Raw genomic sequence first — 20,533 nt, 5'->3', positions numbered from 1 at the left:
CTTCCGGAACTGACCATCGCTCCCTTCTACGGGGATTTGTGCAAGTGGAACGAATTCTGGGAGCAGTTTGATCAGATGATCAACCAAAACAGCGGTCTTACTGTCTCCGAGAAATTCAATTATCTTCGACTCTTTTTGAAGGGAGAGGCTGCCTCAGCTGTCAGTGGTTTACCAATGACAGAAGCTTGCTACAAGGATGCTGTCGGAATACTTAAAAAACGCTTTGGTGACAAGACGCGTCTTGAGCAAGAGTACTTCGCCAGACTGCGCATGCTGAACCCCGTGAAGACATCCAGCGACACAGTGGGGCTTCGCAAGCTCTACGATTATGTGCGCGTCAATATACGAGGCATCGAGACTATGGGTATAAAAAAGTCATCGTTCTCATCGATGCTCTGCGACATTCTTTTGCGGGCTCTACCCCATGACAAAAGAGTCCAGTGCCACTTCAAAAAGAGTCCAGTGCCACAGCACGTCTGCCGCTCGTCCAGTGCCACAGCACGTCTGCCGCTCAAGCATCTACCCAACGTACAGACGCCTCTGAAGAAGAGACTGACCTAGACCGCCTGTTGACGTTTCTTGGCATGGAGCTGGAAAGCCTCGAGAAGAGCAATTTTAAGACCACCAAGGGCCAGGAGCATATACCAGTACATGTCGAAGACAAAGGCTTCCATTTCTGTGACCATAGAGCGACATCGTCCAGTGCCACAGCACGTCTGCCGCTCAAGCATCTACCCAACGTACAGACGCCTCTGAAGAAGAGACTGACCTAGACCGCCTGTTGACGTTTCTTGGCATGGAGCTGGAAAGCCTCGAGAAGAGCAATTTTAAGACCACCAAGGGCCAGGAGCATATACCAGGTCATGTCGAAGACAAAGGCTTCCATTTCTGTGACCACAGAGCGACATCGTCCGCATTGCAAAACCACTCCAACAAGACGGCCCAGAGCTGTGTCTTTTGTAAGTCGACGCAACACCTGCAGGGCAAATATTTCTTTGCAGCAAAAGAAGCAACTTCTGGCCAAGGGCATGAGATGTTTCCGCTGCACATGGAAAGGGCAACGAGCCCGAGATTGTCGTCGGAAAGTGTCATGTGGCAAGTGCGCCGGTCGTAATGCTTCGAGTATGTGTGATCCCGACAGAAGCCGTTCACAAGCACGACGAGATACCGGGGGACCCGATGCAAGTACGATGGTGTGCGCGTCCTTTCAAGGTGGCACACGAGTGCTCGATGAACAGCGGAGCTCTGTCCTTCTTCAAACCTTTCGGGCCTGGGCAGTGAGTGACGATGCCTGCAGATATGTCAGAGGAGTTTTCGACGGCGGCAGCCAGCGCACCTTTGTGACGGAGGAACTATGTGCGCATCTTCGGCCGAGGAGCATTGGTTTCACCACGATTGCGCTGGATACGTTCACCAACGTGACGACCTAACCACCTACAAAACGTCGCGTCGTAGAAATCTGGCTACGTAGCCAGTTCACGGACAGTGAAGTCGTGTTGCGGGCAATTGTGATACCCCACATCTGCCACGACAATGAGGCGACTTGCATGGAATCATCCTTCGTGGCGACCTTTAAAAGGTCCGGGCAAAACATTGCCGATGAACTGATGCAGCCGACCGTCATAAGCGTGCTAATAGATTCAGACCAGATGTGGACAGTGCTAACCAGAGAAGTCTCGAGATTTGAAGAAAACAAAAGCCTAATCGGAATGAATTCCAAGTTCGGATGGACCTTCCAGGGTACCACAACCGCTTTAGCAACAACCAGCTAAACCTCACGCATGATGGTTTACGTGCTAAGAACGCATATAGTAGAGTCAGACGAGACTGCCCGCTCATTTTGGGAGCTTGAGAGCATGGGTATATCGGAATCGATCGACGAATGCTTCCAGCAAAACACAACCATTCAGCGCTTCGAAAAGACCATTCGCTTCCTAAATGGGCGGTACGAGGTTGCTCTACCCTGGAAGGACGGCTTCGAGCTCTCTGACAACAAGCAGGTTGCCACCACAAGAATGCGGCGACTCTTATGCGGGCTGTCCAAGAATGGGGTACTGCTGAAAATGTATGACAAGACGATCAGAGAGTACGTCGAATCAGGACACGCTGAAGTAGTAGAAACCCTTCCGTCAAACCCAGAGAAACTCTACTACATGCCTCACAGAGAAGTGATTAGAGAGCAGGCCCTTAACACAAAAGTGAGGATCGTGTTCGACGCGTCGTCACACGCCAGAGGGTGTAAGTCCCTCAATGAATGCCTTGAAAAAGGAGACAACTTGTACCAAGAAATGGGAAAAATTCTCCTTCAGTTCCGGACTCGCCCCATCGCCATCATGGGTGACATAGAAAAAGCCTTCCTTCAGATATCTATCAAAGTAGATGACAGGGATGCATTTCGATTTCTCTGGTTTAAAGAAGGAAGTAGGTTACAGTACGTTGAGGATGAGCTCCAGGAATGGCGAATGACAAGAGTTGCGTTCGGAGCAACATGTAGCCCATTCCTGCTTACCGCAACAATCCTTCACTACTTAAAGAATACAGTTGGAGAAAAAGCTGAAACGGCCAAATTGCTCGGCGAGTCATTCTACGTCGATGACTGGTCACTGGTGCCGCCACAGAACAGGAGGTCATCAAGGTTTGCATTGAAGCGCAAGAAATTATGGAGGCGGCAGGAATGACGCTGAGGAAGTGGACGGCAAACTCAGACCAAGTCAGGGAGTTTCTGCAGCAAGAACAAATGGCTGCGAGCAAGGAAATGGTTGTCCTTCAAGAATCCACGCTAAAGGTCCTAGGAATCACTTGGGATGCCGCGAAAGATACGTTCAGTTTTGTTCTGACTAACCTGATGGACTTCTTGAAATCAAGAGCGAACAGAAAACGCTTTGTCCTGCAGACGGCTCCTCGTGTTTTGACCCACTCGGATTTGTTGGCCCTTTCACCATAGCGGCAAGGATACTCTTTCAGAAGCTTTGGTCGCGTGGCATCGCTTGGGACGAAGACTTACCGCGAGATCTGCGATGTGAATGGGGCGAATGGGTGCGACAATTACTGCAAATCAACATTGTCACCGTTCCTAGGTGCGCTGGTGGAACCTTCGCCCTAGCAGAAGAATTAGAGACAGGTGTTTTTTGCGACGCAAGCCCGTTAGCATACGGAGCTTTTGTCGACATCGTCACAAGTCACCCAAGACAAGGACATTTGCTAATTTCAAAATCACGCGTAGCTCCGATCAAGAAAGTAACCCTCTCTCGACTAGAGCTTTTAGCAGCACTGGTTGGAGCAAGGCTTCTTACATACGTGGCCAAGGCTCTTGCGAGATTCAAAATGGACTACAGGTTCTTGACAGACTCTACGATCACCTTGACTTGGATAAAGAGTGTTTCGGTCAAGTGGAAGCCATTCGTCGCGAACAGAGTTAGAGAAATCAACGAAAAGACAGACTCAACCTAGTGAGGTATTGTCCTGGAAAAGACAATCCTGCAGACCTGTTAACTCGTGGTGCATCCATTGAAAAAATAATATCCACCCAAGCTTGGTGGCATGGCCCTGCATGGTTAACGGATAAGATATGTGGCCGTCGCAAGCTGTCGACTGTACCGCTGAATGGGAACCCTTGGAAGCAGAAGCGGTAGCCGTCCAAATTGCACCCGTTACCGAATCTAAAGCATTGGAACCACTTCTTGATATTGCTCGATACAGCAAAATTCTTTCCTGCTTAGAGTCACGGTGAGGGTCTTCCGCTTCATAGACCACTGCCGACGCCTCGAAATAACCTCGGGCCGAGTGACAGCTGACGAAATGATACAAGCCGAAAAGTACTGGGTCAAGCTGGTTCAATCTCAAGCATATAAAACTGAGATCGAGTGCCTTTCAAACGACACCGCTCTAGAGGGCTCATCACCAATCACTCAACTCAATCCTTTTCTGGATTCCAGTGGTCTACTTCGAGTTGGAGGTCGTCTGTCAAGACTACCAGCTCTAGAAGAAGTGAAACACCCAATCATTCTACCACCATACCACCGTTTGTCCGAACTGATTGTGGTAAGATCCCACCTTCAAGTTATGCACGGTGGCGTGAGGGACACGTTAACTTAGCTGAGAGTACGTTACTGGATTCACAGACCTCGATCCCTAGTCAAACGAGTCATCCATGGCTACTACCTGTGCAAGCGGTTCCGAACACGCCCAGGCAGTGCTCCCGCTGCCCCTCTTCCTGGTCACAGCTTGTCATCGACCAATCCTTTCGAAGCTGTGGGACAGACTTCGGCGGGCAACTCTACATACGGTCGTCAAACAACCCCAAGAGCTACATAGCTCTTTTCACATGTGCTACATCACGAGCAGTGCATCTGGAACTGGTCAATTTGGTGACTTCAGAAGCATTCCTGATGTGTTTCCGGCGTTTAGTGTCACGGAGGGGCCTACCTCGAGTCATTTATTCAAATAATGCCAAGACATTCAGGAAAACATCACCTGACGTCAAGCGACTTTAAAGAATGTTCCTACAAGACGCCGTCGCTGGGCACATCAGCAGCGCCGAAGTTGCTTGGAGGTTCATCGCGCCTGACGCCCCTTGGTGAGGCGGGTGGTGGGAGCGTCTCGTGAGAAGTGTTAAGACCACACTGCGAAAAATCCTGGGTAAAGCTCTTCTCACCTTCGAAGAACTAGCAACATTTCTTACCGAAGTCGAAGCTGTGGTCAATTCTAGACCATTAACATTCATCGAGTCGGACATAGGTGAACAGTGTGCGTTAACGCCCGCCGACCTCCTGATCGGACGAAGGTTTACCGCTCTACCGGATGGGGCATCGAATGTCGCCACCACTTCAACGCGCACAGACGCTCTCCGGAGGCAACAGTATAGAAAGCGACTCACGGAAAACTTCTGGACAAGATGGCAGAAGGAGTACCTCCTTCAGTTGCGATCAGCCCATTTCGCAGCCCGAAGGGCGGCAACAGAATTCAACGTGGGGTACATCGCGCTCGTCTATGCTGAGAAAACGCCTCGTCAAATGTGGAAGCTGGCTCGGATACTAGAAGTCTACAGAACCGTGGACGGCCGTATCCGCTCGTGCGAAATCAAGGTGCAGGACGGACTTGTCACCAGCAGGGCTATTCAGAGACTCTGCGCATTTGAACTTGCCGCTACTTAACACCTTTGTCAGGGCCCGGAGTATGTTCAATCTCTCGACCCGCTGCCTTTTCCGACCACGAAGAAGACGAGGAAGTAGCAAAAAGAAAGGAGAGCTCGTGCATCGAATCTGGCAGGGAACGGTTCGGAAGCTAGCCGCATCGCCAATAAACCGTTTTCTTACGCCTTGAGTTTCACTTTTCGGCACTCGTGGCTCAACACTTCGATCGGGACCTCAAGGTGTGGGACGAATTGCCATGCGAATCTCACAGGCCGCAACTTCACAAAGACTGTCGTGTGTGCGGCCTTCGCAATGCACCGCTTTCTGCACAGCGAGTGCGATACGGAGACCGGGCGTCGCTGGATCGACATTCTCCAAACGTACAGTTTTGTTGCAAGAGCATCGCCAACGGTGACTTTCAGACAGGAAAGGAAGGCTGCTGGCAAGCGTAGTGTAGTCCACACCAATCTGCCTCGGCACGCTTGTTGTAAAGCATTATGCGATGCGTGCGTCTCGTCGCGACGAAACGATTCGGCCTGGCTGTTTAAAGGGACACTGAAGTGATATGTAAACATTGCGGGATTACTTGCGCAAATTGTAGTCCGGAGTCCCCAGGCCATGTTTCGACCACTCTGGGCGCGTTTACGCGATTTTATTTAGTAGAAAAATTAATTAGAAAATGCTGTCCTCCTCTCTTTACGCTCGCCCATTTTCTGCGGCGTTTTCGTGTGACGTCAGGAGGGGATAAGCTGGCAATTGGCCGCGCTACTGCACGGCTCCCCGGCCTTCAGACCGTCAGTCGGCCCAGCGTTTCGTCCGCCGGCCGCCGACGGGTCGTCGCAATTCGTTCGCTCAGTTGAAACGAAGCCAGGACACGTTTGTGAATGGTAGAATTTGCCTTTCTTTACTTGTTAGTTTGTACACTGTATCTAGCTCCAAGTCAAGGTCGCTTCACACAAGCGCTGCACAGCGCACATGCGACGCTTCGCTGACTGGTATGCCGGTAGGAAAATATAAGGCCTCTTGAAGGCGGGAGAAGAGTCAGCGAAGTCAATATAGGTACTAAGGAAATAAAATCAACTGATATTTTTACCGTACAGCGTAAAACTAGGGTGCGGGAAGCACTTTTTTGCGCTGGACGAACAAGCACAGCGGTCAGCAGCACGACTACACATCTGCGAACGCTTTTCCGTCTACGAAATGCAATTGCTAGACGTGAGCTATTTGGAAACTCGGGCGACGCTTACTGCACGAGCGCAATACAACAAATAGTCACCTAAGCTGCTTGAAATGTCAAAACTAAAGAAAAGTGTAAACTGCTTATACAATATATACCCTATATTACCGGTGCCAGCCGAACCCGCTTCGTGGCCGAGCAGTCTAGGTTGCTAGGTGTCCCACCGCAAGTATTTTGCAAGTCACTAGTTCGAATCCCCGCGGGTACGTGCTTTTTTTTTTTTTGTAAGTTAACTTTTTCGTTTTCCGACGATGTTTTCTACATTGAGCTCACCTTTTTTTGGTCCGCAACGTTCATGGCTCCACGAACTAGTTCACAAAACGCGTGCAGGCTGGCACTGGCGCGCTAGCGAGTTCTCGTTGGCGTGCTGTTGCCATAAGCACCGACTGCTTGCAGGCAGTGGGCACAGGCCAGAATGAACAGACCCTTGGCCTGGTGCGAACACGCTTTTTACGACACAGGCATGAGGGAGGCAAGCTCCAAATACGGGGGAAAAGCGCATGACATTTGGGCGTCTGCGGGTACGCGGAGGGCGTTCATGCACTGCGTAGGTTTCGGCTAGTGAATGGTACGATTCCAATCCGTCCTAGGAGGCTTATCTTTATGCATTTTTACAGCTGACAACATGGCAGAAGCGCGGTACGATGATTACTGAGTTATTGAGAATGCCCATCCAACAACGCCAACGGTTGTGTTTTACAGAACCGAAACCGAAACCGAAACTTGTTTGGTTGCTCACCTTGGACATCGTCCAATCACGGTGCGGCTCCTCCTAACGTCACAGCTTTAGTTGGTGCGGCCGCCGCAAACCGCGCATGGTAGTTTTTCTTCTTTCGCGCTTTGTAAAATAATTACCGATTTGTCAACCGGATAAACGATGAAAAGTGTGCTAATTTGAGCCAGTCTACGCAGTGCAAGCAAAAACGGGAGCTTGACAAATTCACTTCAGTGTCCCTTTAAGCTAGCCAATCGGAGCGGTGACTCCCAAACTCTTTTCTAGTTTTAGCTGGAGCATGTCAGCTTTGCCACGACGTAGAACGTCTGGTCTCGCGTTACTTAAAGCGCACCAAACGCTTTTCATTGCACCGGCGGCGTCCCTGGAGCACCGCCGTTCGGCGCAGCTGGCGCTAACCATTCATTCCTAATCGTGACGAGTGCAGAAACCTGGCTTCACTAAACATTGCACGTGTTTCGTCGCAATGCAAGCCTGAATTATGCACGTTGGCCCAACCAGGGGCCCTATTCCCGACTGCACAAATTCAGAGTGAATTCGCCATGTTTTTTCTTTGTTTTTTTTTGCGTAAGCACAACGCAAGCTAAAAGTGACGTGATTCACGTGTAGCTATGACGGCCGGCAGTGTAATTTGACGCTTCACTCTAAAGTTCACAACCAAAGTATCAAATATTGCGCATAAAAGATATTGTAACGTGGCGGCAGGTCAGATGACACGAACCATGGCGAAGAACGAGGAACGATCTATCTGCAGTATTTACAAGCGGCCATGGTCCAGTCCACTCATTCTGCACGCGCCCTCTTCTTCGTCGTCTGCCACGCCGAGCTATGCCGCCGTAGGGCATTGTCCAGCGGATTTCGCTGTCATCGCTCGCCCCCTCACTGATCTTCTTAAGAAAGGTGCAGCGTTCTCTTGGGGCCAAGCGCAAGAGTCTCCGCGCGCATCGCCCACCGATCGAACCCGCCAGTCTTGGCTCACTTTGACAGCTCTGCTCCGACGGGAATCCGCACAGACACCAGCGGCCATAGAATAGGAGCGGTGCTGGCCCAAACACAGGCGGGCCTCGACCAGGTGATAGCTAACGCAAGCTGTCTGTTGTCCCCATCCGAGCAAAACTACTCTATAACCGAGCGCGAATGACTTGCTCTGGTGTGGGCCGTCGCCACATTTAGGCCATAACTGTACGGCAGGCAGTTTACCGTTGTAACCGACCACCACGCCTTATGCTGGCTTTCTTCTCTGAAAGATCCCACAGGTTGGCTTGCTCGCTGGCCTCTATACCTCCAAGACTATGATGATTATTCGGTTGTCTACAAGTCCGGTAAACTGCACAGCGATGCGGACTGTTTATCTTGTCATCCCGTCGAAGAGCCTCCCACTGATGAGCCCGACAGGGATATCAATGTATCTTAATTCGTTGTCGGACTTCAGACATCGGTGACCACTAGCGCCATGATCCGACGTTTCGGATCACGGCGCTCCACCGACCGTCTCCACACACAGCCAGCGGACCCTTCTCTGAACGCGTTCGTGCTACGGGATGGTATCATATACCGCCGCAACTTCCGGGCTGATGGACCTGACCTGCTTCTGGCGGTACCCGAGCAACTTCGCCCGGATGTCCTCCGCCAGCTTCACGGCATGCCGATGGCTGGCCACCTTGGCGCCGCTCGCACTTACGAACGCGTCCGGCGGCAATTTTACTGGCGTGAAAACCCTTGGCATGCATTACAAAAACTAAGACAGCAGCTAAGACAGCAGCTAAGGCCGCCAGGGGAAACACATTTCTGCAAGTCAAAATTGGCGTCTAAACCTCAGGGCACTCCACCCGCCGCGGTAGCTCAGTGGCTAAAATCCGTTCTACATGGTGCGTTTTTCGTCTGTGAATTCGGCAGAACGAACATTCGCACTTGCGAAGTTCCCAATGCCTGGAAATATCGTCTACATGGCCTGCGAACGTCGCGATTTTCGCATTTCAGAGGCACATTGTTTGCAGACCGGCCGAGAGCAAATCTTGTTGTGATTTTTAAAAAAAGGTTTTATTTAACTTCCTAGGCAAGTTTCTTTAGACTGCATTGCAGTAGATATGAGTTTATTTGCGATTTCGTACAACAATCGCCAATTATTTAGCAATATACGCACACATAGCAGAGAAGACAAACACAGCAAGCCACCCTGGGTTCGGTTTTTGTGCGTTCCATGCAGGGAAAAAAAGGCTTTTCTTTCCTGCATGGTGCGTGCCTATATGGTCCCTAGACATATTTGCTAGTCTGCCGTCCCCGCGCCTTCTCTATGGGGAGGCGTGTCTGCGCCGCTGATGTACGCACAGAGCTGCGCAGAGGACGCTGCGAGCGATCGGAGCGCCGCAGCGGTCGGAGCGAGAGTGGCCACAAGCATATCGGGCACTCTGATTGGCCGGTTAAAATGACGTCACATAGCAGAAAACAGAATGTGACGTTGCATGAGATTTTTTTTTTTTTAAGTTCAGATCCGTGGCGGTGTAGTGTTGGTGAACGTTCAGGCGCATGTGTCGATCTTGTCTCGAAAATTTTCATTGTACGGTGTTTTAGTCTGTGATGACCGGATGAAAATTGTGTCAGTTTCGGCCCCGCTTGTAATTTGTATCACGGGCACAGTTTGCTTTCGAGGACGTATCAGGGCTGGCAGACGACGATGTGTGCACGCAACGTTTGCGTGCCCGCGGAATATGTTCCCCTGATGATGTAGCTTTAGCGCGGCGTGGTTCTTGGGTTCAAGATACTGCCCGCTACCTCGACTCTGCGGATGCGTGTTCGAAGTGCCGTTTTCTCAGGAAGAAGCACCCGACAACGCTGAAGCGTTGTCGGGTGCTTCGAAGGTCAACGCTGAATCGTTGACCGTACCGTTCGGCCGATCAGCCGTTAACGTAACCAGCCCTTAACGGAACGAAGAGGGCAAGTGAAAGCGATTGGTAACAGTACGGGGTGGCTGTCTGCTCTTGGAACAACCTAGCAGACGACGGCAGCAGCGGCCTTCCCTTAAAGCGCATGCGTCTACTCTCGCCGAGATTGCCGTATCGCGCCATCATACGGCGCTGAACGACGGAACGGTCGACGGCCCATGATATTAGTAAAAATTTGGGCGGCTGTACAGTAGAATACTCGTAACTTTTTTGACTGCACCTGGAAGGAGCAGAAAATCACAGAAATTGTGCCAATGTTTTTGTGTACTGCCGCAAAATATAGGATATGTGAATGCAGGCAGAAAAAAAAACTGAATGACTGCATCTTCTGCTTTGTGTGAAATTTGACCTGTAAAGCAAGCAATATCGTGATGTTTTTATTTATTAATTTTCTGCCTACATATCTATCATCGCAAAAATATTTGACCCTGGCAGTTAGGATACCGCTATAGACCTGTACATATATTAATAAAATGTTGTTGTGAGTTTGTCCTTGATATTGTTTCTTTCCTGCATGGCTAATCTTTCCTACTAATCTTATCAGTTACTGCCATTAGCGACCTGAACTCTCAATCGTGCTTTGCTCATTTGTGCATATATTTTCTCCCACAGACTGTTAGCTTTGTTCCTGAATTTGTGCAAACACCACTTGCGATTGCCCAGAAAGCTGAAGCACTCTTCGTTCGTTTGATTCAGCCTGCACCTGAATCAGTTCATTGCAAAAAATCATGCATAAGCAGTGGAACAAGACTCGCACTCTTGGTCTGTTTCTGCACACCCTTGTCTGGGAGTGGAGACAAAGCCATCCACTTATCTTGCACTCATCTGCACAGCCAGTGAATCTAATTGTGCGGTTCGGGTGCCACAATCTGCACTGCTAAAACGAGTGGCGAAGTGCTGCACCACCTGAACTGGTTCGCGTGCTGCAGGCAAATTGAATGGACCCTCGTTTGCTTCGGACAACTCGTGAAATCACATGGCAGGGAGTACGGGCAAAGCATATTGTACACCAGACACACTGTACTAGGTTCAAAGTATGCCACCTAAGGCAATACTAGTATAAAGGCCGAAGGTTGACGGGCCACAAACAGTCATTGTAGCTCAAAATAAATGTGACAACCAACATGCACCGAGACAATTTGCTAAGCAGTAACTCCAGTTCATATTGTCACGAAGCAAAACACGACGCCGCTGTCTCCAAGGAAAACAAATTTATTAGAGCGAACTTGTGCTTTTCTAACAACTCAAAACATAATCAGGCGGCGAAGCGGTACTCAACAAAATGACGTGCATAGGCGGGCGTCGATGAATAGAATGCCGCGGCGTCGGCTCAGCGGGAATTTATCTTTAGGCGCGAGTGTTTCAGGAACCGTCGAATTACATCCAGAGCAAAGAAGATTTTTCTAGGCTGTTCACGTTAGTTAGGAACGCTCTGCCTAACAGAAGAGATAACACATACGGCATAGAAAGAAAAAATGGAACACGTGCTTCCTTTGGCACACAGATAACACAGACCGGCGCAGCTGGATCGTAAAAGCAAAACACAAATAACCAAACCCATTGCATGGTTCGCGGCAATATGCCCCTTTAGCTGAGTATAGTTTGACAGGATGGCAAGTTGGTGTTAGCGCGTCGTCCTGTGTATTTCTCTTCTTAGTCAACGTATTTCCGCGCCTGTTTTCAAGATGAGTATAGTTTGCCAAACAAGCGCATTGTTCACTTCATGCCTTTGGTTCAGTTGGCTTGTCCTTGCAGTGCTGCACAAAACACTGCCTGAAGAATTATCAAGTGCCCAAGCGGGCTACTGACAGGTGCTTTTGCTTGTTGGCCGTGTCATCTTGTGCTATTTTTCAGCATGCACCTTACACTAATTATTCCTATTTCCCAACCTGCCTAACATTGCATAGAGGTAGTAGAGACAGCCCGAAGCAAAACGTCCAGGTAAAAGTTGTTTATCTGGAGTAGTAGAAGCACAGTGTGGGGCCCACTACCAAAGTCGTGTGTGGTCCAACTCCCTTTGCGTTGCATTCACACCACGGAATGAAAGTGGTGAGGGTGCTGCATGGCTTGCCATTCCTACGAGCATGCTGAAAATAACCAGGAGTCAGCAAACAGGGCACAACAACAAATATAGCTAGAATGATCATACTCGGGAAGGGAACATCTGAAATAGTTTAATTGCAACAAATATCAACACCTTTATTCTCAGCATACATGCTGAGTAAAAAGGCAAGCCTGCATGTAGTTTTGACTGGGTGGGGTTAATTATTTAGCATGCAACTGTATGCATGCAGTGGTATTTGTGCATGCAGCGTTTATGCATGCAGTATTTATTTATTTATTTATGCACCCCGCACGGGGCACCTTGAGTAATCTTGGTGACGGTACTGGCGATACCGCGGACCCCGAGCCCCCCAACATAAGCTGTGCCCTACCGTGGTGATGTGGTTTTAAGGTGAAGGGTAGAAACCTCTAACGGTGGCCGTCGGAGCCTTGGTCAAGCTCCGGCCGATGGGCTCCCTGCCTGTCTACCAGGCAGGGAGCTCCGGGACCTCTTTGAATACCAGGGTAAGGTCAAAGAAGAAAGTACCCCCGTCTCCCTGCTTTTTCCAATGCCATATGGATAATTCAAACCCCCCCCCCCCCCCCCAGACGTGATCGGTCCCCGAAAAGGGGCCGCACCGAAGTTTCCTTTCCATCCCTTTCAACAATCCACATTCCGAAACCTAAAAACTATCCTCAATTCTTGGTTATCGAGACAGTTGAAAAAACAAACCCTGTTTCGTCCATGTCCGTATTCTTGATCACTAAGTTCCTGGAAGGCATCCTCGGAAAATCGTTCGATGCTAAGAAACTCCGTACCGGTGAAGTTCTAGTCAATGTCAAGACGCAGCAACAAGCCACTAACCTCCTGTCGCAAACCTGCATGGCAGATCTGGCCATCAGAGTCACTCCCCATCGTAGCCTCAACAGCTCTCAGGGTGTGATTTCGGAGACTGATTTGTTGAATGAGACCGAAGCTGATCTGTTAGAAGGCCTGAAAGATCAGGGTGTAACTGAAGTGAGGCGTATCACCACCAGACGAGACAAGAAGGAAATCCCCACAAAGCATATAATCCTGACTTTCAACCGCTCCACACTTCCTGAATCCATTAAGGCAGGCTTCATCTCGTGCTCCGTCCGAGCGTACATCCCAAATCCGCGTCGCTGCTACAAGTGCCAGCGGTTCGGGCATGGTACCAACTCGTGCCGGGGGCAGCCAACCTGCGCTAAATGTGCCCAACACCATCTCACTGATGACTGTTCATCCAATCAACTGCTCTGTGCCAATTGTCAAGGACCTCACGCTGCATATTCGCGAACCTGCGAGCGGTTCAAGTTTGAGAAAAAAATAATAAACATCAAGGTCACGGAAAACACCACCTTCCCAGAGGCGCGAAAGAGGTTCGCCTCTTTCCCCCTGAGGAGGTACGCCGACGCAGCTCGCCGGGGGGCGGAGCGGCGTCTGGTTTCGGCGGGGACCCAGTACCGCGAGTCGGACTTGGTCCCGCCCCCGCCCCCCCCACCCCCCTGGGTTGCCTCTGGCAGCCCAACCTGCCTCCGCACCGCTCGCTGAGCCAGCAGCGGTTGTGGTGGCAACCTCTTCCGTCGGGACCGGTGCCGCTCCCGTCCCTGCCTCCGCATCCTCCAGTGCGTTGGAGGGTGCCATGGACACCACGGGCTCCGCACCGGCTCCCACGGCCACCGCACCGCCCGTGCCGCTTCTGGTGCCTCCGATACCTGCGGCGGTGGCGGGTCAAACGAAGGGCCCTCGAAGGGGGGCCAACTCCGGGGGGCCCGGTTCGACGGGTACACCCTGGACATCGGACGACGAGATGGACGTCGTGCCATTCTTGCCTGCAACGCAGCGCAAGGATCGGCCTCCGACGTCCAAGCCTACAGAAAGGCCCAGAAAGCCCAATCCAAGAGTCGCAGCCCCGAAAGACGACACATAAACATACACACTCCAGTAGCTCTCACACTAAATAATGGGAAGAGAAAACATAGTTCAATGGAACTGCAGAGGCCTTCTGAATAATCTTGACGACGTGCATGAGATTCTGCATGCCAATCAGCCAAGTTTAATGTGTGTCCAGGAACCACATCTGAATTCTAAGCACACAAATTTCTTGAATAGTTACCTGGTATACAGAAAGGACAGGGTTGGCTGCACACACTCTTCTGGAGGTGTGGCCATAATCGCCCGCAAATCGTTAGCATGCCACCCTGTCACCTTGAACACCGTCCTTGAGGCTGTAGTAATACGCTTAATAATATTTAATAGGTTGATAACGGTATGCTCCATATACATTCCTCCTGATGTTACACTTTTGAGCTCTGACTTCGAGGCGCTGGTTGACCAGCTGCCCGAACCGTACATTCTAACAGGCGACCTTAATGCTCACAACTCTTTGGGGCTCTTCTCGCACGGATGCCCGAGGTCGCCTGATAGAGAAATTCCTTACATCTTCAGGATCATGCCTTTTCAACAATAAACAGCCTACATACCATAACATAGGACACAACACATACTCATATCTTGACCTGGCGATTGGCTCCGCAGTTCTCTTTCCTCTTCTCGAGTGGGGTGTGGGCACTGACCCATACGGTAGTGACCACTTCCCTACCTCACTAACGTATATAGGTAAAGGCCCATGCAGTCCATCTTCCCAAAACAGGTTCAATGAAGCAAGAGCTAACTGGAATACATTTACAGAGACATCCAAACTACACCACACATCCATAGGACACCTACAGGTTGAAGAAGCTACCCAACTGCTCACGGCACACATTCTCGACGCCGCCGAAAGGTCCATTCCCCACGCCTCTGGTGCCCCGCGCAACCAGCGGAGGCCGTGGTGGAATGAGGACTGTAGGCGGGCGCGAGAGGCCCAGAACAAGGCGTGGGGTATCCTTCGTCGGTAGCCCACATCGGGAAACCTCCTCTTGTTCAAACGGGCCAAGGCGTTAGGAAAACGTGTGCGTCGTGAGGCAAAACGAGAGAGTTGGCGTACATTCATAACAGCAATAAACTCCTACACAGACACACGGAAAGTATGGACGAGAATACGTAAACTCAAAGGACAACAAACACACAGCCTGCCTCTGGTCAGCACTACAGGGGACACACTCGAAGACTAGGCTGACACACTCGCACAACACTTCCAACATGTTTCTAGTTCAGCACACTACACAAACACTTTCATTAAACACAAGCAAATGGCCGAAAAGAAGCCTATACTAGATAACAATAGGTCAACATCTTCTTATAACTCAGAGTTTTCACTGCATGAGCTGAGGGCTGCTTTGAGCACTTGTAAACCCTCAGCTCCAGGCCCAGACAACATCACATACACAATGATACAACACCTGCACGCAGACACTCTTCTAACACTCTTACACCTATATAACAAGATTTGGCTTTCGGGGCAGATTCCAAACTCTTGGAAGGAGGCTATATGTAGCTTTACTGAAGGAGGGAAAGGACCCGTCGTCCCCCTCAAGTTACCGTTCTATTGCCCTGACGAGCTGCCTGTGCAAGCTCTTCGAGAAGATGATAAATCGCAGGCTCGTGTACTTCCTTGAGTACAACGGTCTTCTCGAGAGCTGCCAGGCAGGCTTCAGGGCGGGGCGATGCACGAATGATCAACTCGTAGCTCTTGAATCTTATATTAAGGATGCCTTCGTGCATAAACAGTATTGTGTAACTGTGTTTTTCGACCTCGAGAAGGCCTACGACACCGCTTGGCGCTACGGGATCCTCAGTGACCTGAAGTCTCTCGGTGTTTCAGGTAACATGTTGTACGCTCTTGTCAGTTACTTGTCAGACAGAACGTTCCGAGTAAGAGTCGGTGGTGCACTCTCAAAGGTTCACGTGCAAGAAAATGGCGTGCCACAAGGTGGCGTGTTGAGCTACACTCTCTTCATAGTAAAAATGAACTCTCTAGGTAAGGCACTGCCACCTACAATCTCTTATTCCATGTATGTAGATGACGTGCAGATATCCTATAAATCATGCAATATGTCAATCTGTGAACGTCAAGTCCAGCTTGGTGTAAAAAAACTTGCCGGCTGGGCAGACAAGAATGGTTTTAAAATTAATACCGGAAAGAGCTCTTGTGTTGTATTCTCCAGGAAGCGTGGGGTCCACCCGGACCCAGACATCACTCTTGCGAATGTGCCAATTCCTGTGAACAAGGAGCACAAGTTTTTAGGCGTATTATTCGATGAAAAACTTACGTTCATTCCTCATATAAAACAGCTCAAATGCAAATGCCTAAAAACAATGAATATTCTCAAGGTTCTCTCACATCAATCTTATGGGGCCGACAAACAACTCCTGCTGCGCCTGTACACAGCGTTGGTGGGGTCTCGGCTCGACTACGGCAGTGTCGTGTATGGGTCGGCGACAAAGACCGCACTGAGAATGCTCGACCCAGTGCTGTATCTTGGCCTTCGCCTCTCAAGCGGCGCTTTCCGCACTAGCCCTGTAGAAAGCCTTTATGTCGAGTGCGACAAGTGGTGTCTAGGGCATCAGCGGGAGTATGTTGACCTGCTATATGCATCTAAGATTGTGTCCCTTACCAACCATCCTTTTAATCCCATCATGAACAAAACATCAAACTTGCAACTCTTTTTAAACAGGCCATCCATTTCCTTACCTTTCTCTCTCAGAGTTAGGGAGGAGGCTTCTGCACTCACGGTCCCTCTTTCAGACACGCACAAGACACCCATCCATAATTTAATTCCACCATGGCATCTACATCCTATATAATGTGACCTATCATTCACATTAGTAGAAAAAAATAGGGTACCCAGGAGTGCAATTCTGCAGCACTTCCTGTTCCTGCAGGACAAGTACAGGTACGCAGAATTCTATAGCGACGCGTCGAAAACTGGTTTTACTGTATCTTGTGCAGCGTACGGACCAAATTTTACCGTTACTGAAACAATGAATTCTCATAGCAGTATTTACACGGCAGAAGCCTATGGCATTGTACTCGTTTCAAACCACATCCTCTAACATAAAATTCCAAAGTCCATCGTCTACACAGATTCTCTAAGCGTTGTACAGGCTCTGTCATCAGGAAAGACATCTAAAAACTATGTGATCAATGCTCTTTTCAACGTACTAATGACTGCATATGCCTCAAATCTTCAAATAACTATATGCTGGGTACCAGGTCACTGTGGGATCCCTGGCAATGAGACTGCTGATCAAATGGCTGGTGCTGCTGCTCTCATGACCACAGTTGACATAACAGTACCTTACACCGACCTAAAGACACACATCAGACGACAGCTTCGTAACACATGGCAATTACGCTGGAGTCAACAAACAGACAACAAACTACACGTAATAAAACGGGACGCTACATAACTGACTCACACAACAGATACACTGGAGTCGCCCTGGCTAGGCTACGGATAGGCCACACACATGTTACGCACTCCCACCTGCTCACTGGAACTTCGAGACCCACGTGTAGCAGGTGTGGAAAGGGCCTATCCGTAGTCCACATACTAATCACATGCAAGGCACTTGACACAACACGACACAAACATTTCCCTGAATTATACAGACGACACATTCCTTTGCACCCATCATACTTTTTAGCCGACAAACCAATGTTTTCTAGTCAACGTGTTTTTAAGTTTTTAGCTGAAGTAAACTTCCTGCAGCTCTTGTCATATCATGTGTAATCACCCTGGCCCTATACACCAGCCATCTCCATTGTCTTTTGTTTTGCATCACCTTTACTTTTAGTTACATGTTTTAGTACTTACGGTCTGATGAAAACTCAATAACTTCTTCTTTGGCGCTCTTTGCCCATAGTCGGCCTTGCGCCAATAAGCCCAACCATCATCATCATTATTTATTTATGCATGCATGCAGCATTTATGCATGCAGTATGCATGCAGTGGTATTTAGCATGCAGTGGTATGTCACTGATTATGACATTTGTGCCATGCAGTCAATGCCAAACGAAAAAAGTACGCACAAGTTAAAAAAGAAATTCCCCGCATTTCCCCGAGGGGAAGAATGTGAAAGTGCGAATGCACGAGTTGAATTTGCGCGGTTCGGTAATGTTCGCGAAAGAGAGATCACACACACACACACAACTACAAAGAAAGAAAGATGCATTTATTCACAGACACCTATTTGTGTTGTCGTTGTACTTGATTGCTAGAGCGGATCTCAGCTTTGAAATTTCGTATCAGTACTCCTTTAAGCGGGTGCATTAGCCCTTCTCACGCCCGATTCCTGGCCAATCCCCCACGTGGGTATGTGCCATGTCAGCGGCCAGGCAGCGCGCGCCCATCTCCCCCCGTTGCCAAGGAAGACGAGGAGATTCCTGGCCAATCCCCCACGTGGGTATGCTATGCGGACATCGCCGGTGGACGCAGGTTCAGGGTCGCTTAAGAAGTGCATTCGCACTTAAAAAGCAGTCAACTTCCGCTCGGCGATTCCAACCAGCTCTCCACATTCGCACATTCTTTCAGTCTCCTGAGTGCATTAGCCTCTACGACTGGGTTCAACATTATGGAAACCTATATGTCAGGCTGCGACCAGAACACAGTGAGTTTCTTGAAAGCTCACTTGTCTACTGTAAGGCATGAATTTCCCATGCAACCATGCATGCTTTATTGGCCAGTCCTTTCAAACAACGTAAAAAATGAATGTCAACTTGCATTAAGAACAGTATAGGGCAGATAACTGCAGACATGTAGCATGCAACTGCAGGAAAGAAACAATCGTGTAGGCAGCACATGAACTTGCAGCCGAGCCCGCATGCATTAGCCTGTGCAAGCAAAGCAATTTGTAAAGGAAATATAAGGGAGTCTTTACAATGAAAAGACATGATATCCCATCAGCAGTGGCAGTCTTTCTATTGAAGTCCAGAAAACCCCCCAAAATGCCTGTATATCCAGATTTTCATGCAAGGTAAGTACTCCCAGGTGGCCTAATTAATTCACGAACCTGCACTCACCTACACGCAGAATTTTGTAAAGCAAAAAATTAGTAAGCTGAAAATTGTTCTCAGTAGTTAAATGCGTAGAGTCAATGCACACAATACCAGACCCATTTCCTTTACATTTTCTTCAAAGCAAAATTTTCCTCGTTAAAAGTAGTTTTTCTATTGCTTTCCCTGCTGCTCATACAACTGGCTCATCTTGATGGTTTTCACACACATGTGCACACCAGTTGCACCATTAGGATGGCGCCGATCTGGAGAAAAATGGTTGAAGTCGCGCCTAATGCTGTGCGACAGGCTGTGCTCTGCATTCTGTAGGAGTTATGTCGTCTTCTTTCCTTATAAACTTACACTGATCCTGTTCATAATGGTGCTGATAGGCCACCTTTCTCAAGCTTCTTTGCAATTCCCTGCTCTTTCAGCAGGCGTCATACCTCTATTGTGCCCATAATGGTCCGTTTGATGCGATGCTTACATAGAAGCCCTGGAGGCGAAAATAATGCCCTCGGTTCAGGTTATGAAGGCCAGAGAAAGAAAGGTCTTGTCAATCTTACAGGTTCAGCCACTTTTGACCTGTGGCAGCTATATGCTGGTAACTTACCGCCGGCAATGCTTGAAGTACCCAAGCTTCATGTTTCACTAAGCAGAAGCACTGGGGCCGAATTCTCTAAAACGACGGGGCGTCGCTTTGAAACGACGGGGTAGCGCCATGCAAGTGCATGTGTTCTGGGGTTGGGGCCATCGCTTTGGGGTTGTCTGCAGGGGCAGTGACCGCAGAAAAGCGCTGTGGCAAGGGCGCGAAGCGACACCCACTGCCCCCCTGTCGTTTCACTTGTCGCTTCGCGCACTTGGCACAGCGCTTTTCTGCGGTCACTGAATGCCCCTGCAGACAACCCCAAAGCGACGGCCCCAACCCCAGAACACATGCACTTGCATGGCGCTACCCCGTCGTTTCAAAGCGACGCCCGTTTTTTAGAGAATTCGGCCCCTGGCCTTCCTTTTCTATATTGTCACGAAGCCAAGGACGACGCAGTTGTCTGGGAGGAGAAACAAGTTTATTGGAGCGAACTTGTGCTCCCCTGACAACTCAAAAGAATACAGAGGCGGCGAAGCAGCGGTCAACAAAGTGACTTGAACAGACGAGTATCGTCGAATCGAATGCCGCGGCGTCTGCTCTGCAGGCTTTTATCTTTCGGCGCGCGTGTTTCTGGAACTGTCGATTCGCATCCAGATCAAAGATTATTATTCTGGGCTAGTGACGTTAGGGCGAAACAGTCTGCTTATCTGAATGTGATAGCCCGTGCGGCATAAAAGTAAAGAATGGAAGACGCGCTTCGTTTGGAACGCAGGTGACACAGCCGGGCGTGGCCAGACAGTAAAAATAAACAATAAATAAACAAACCCATACATGGTTCGCGGCAATATCGGTAAAGAAAGAAAAGGTGTACAGACGCATTAGACAGGGCCCAAGC

The sequence above is a fragment of the Haemaphysalis longicornis genome, unplaced genomic scaffold (genome assembly GCF_048455015.1).
Source record: "Haemaphysalis longicornis isolate Haplotype H1 unplaced genomic scaffold, Haemaphysalis longicornis Haplotype H1 scaffold_9, whole genome shotgun sequence".
Taxonomy (NCBI): Eukaryota; Metazoa; Arthropoda; class Arachnida; order Ixodida; family Ixodidae; genus Haemaphysalis; species Haemaphysalis longicornis.
This window is presented reverse-complemented; position numbering follows the sequence as displayed.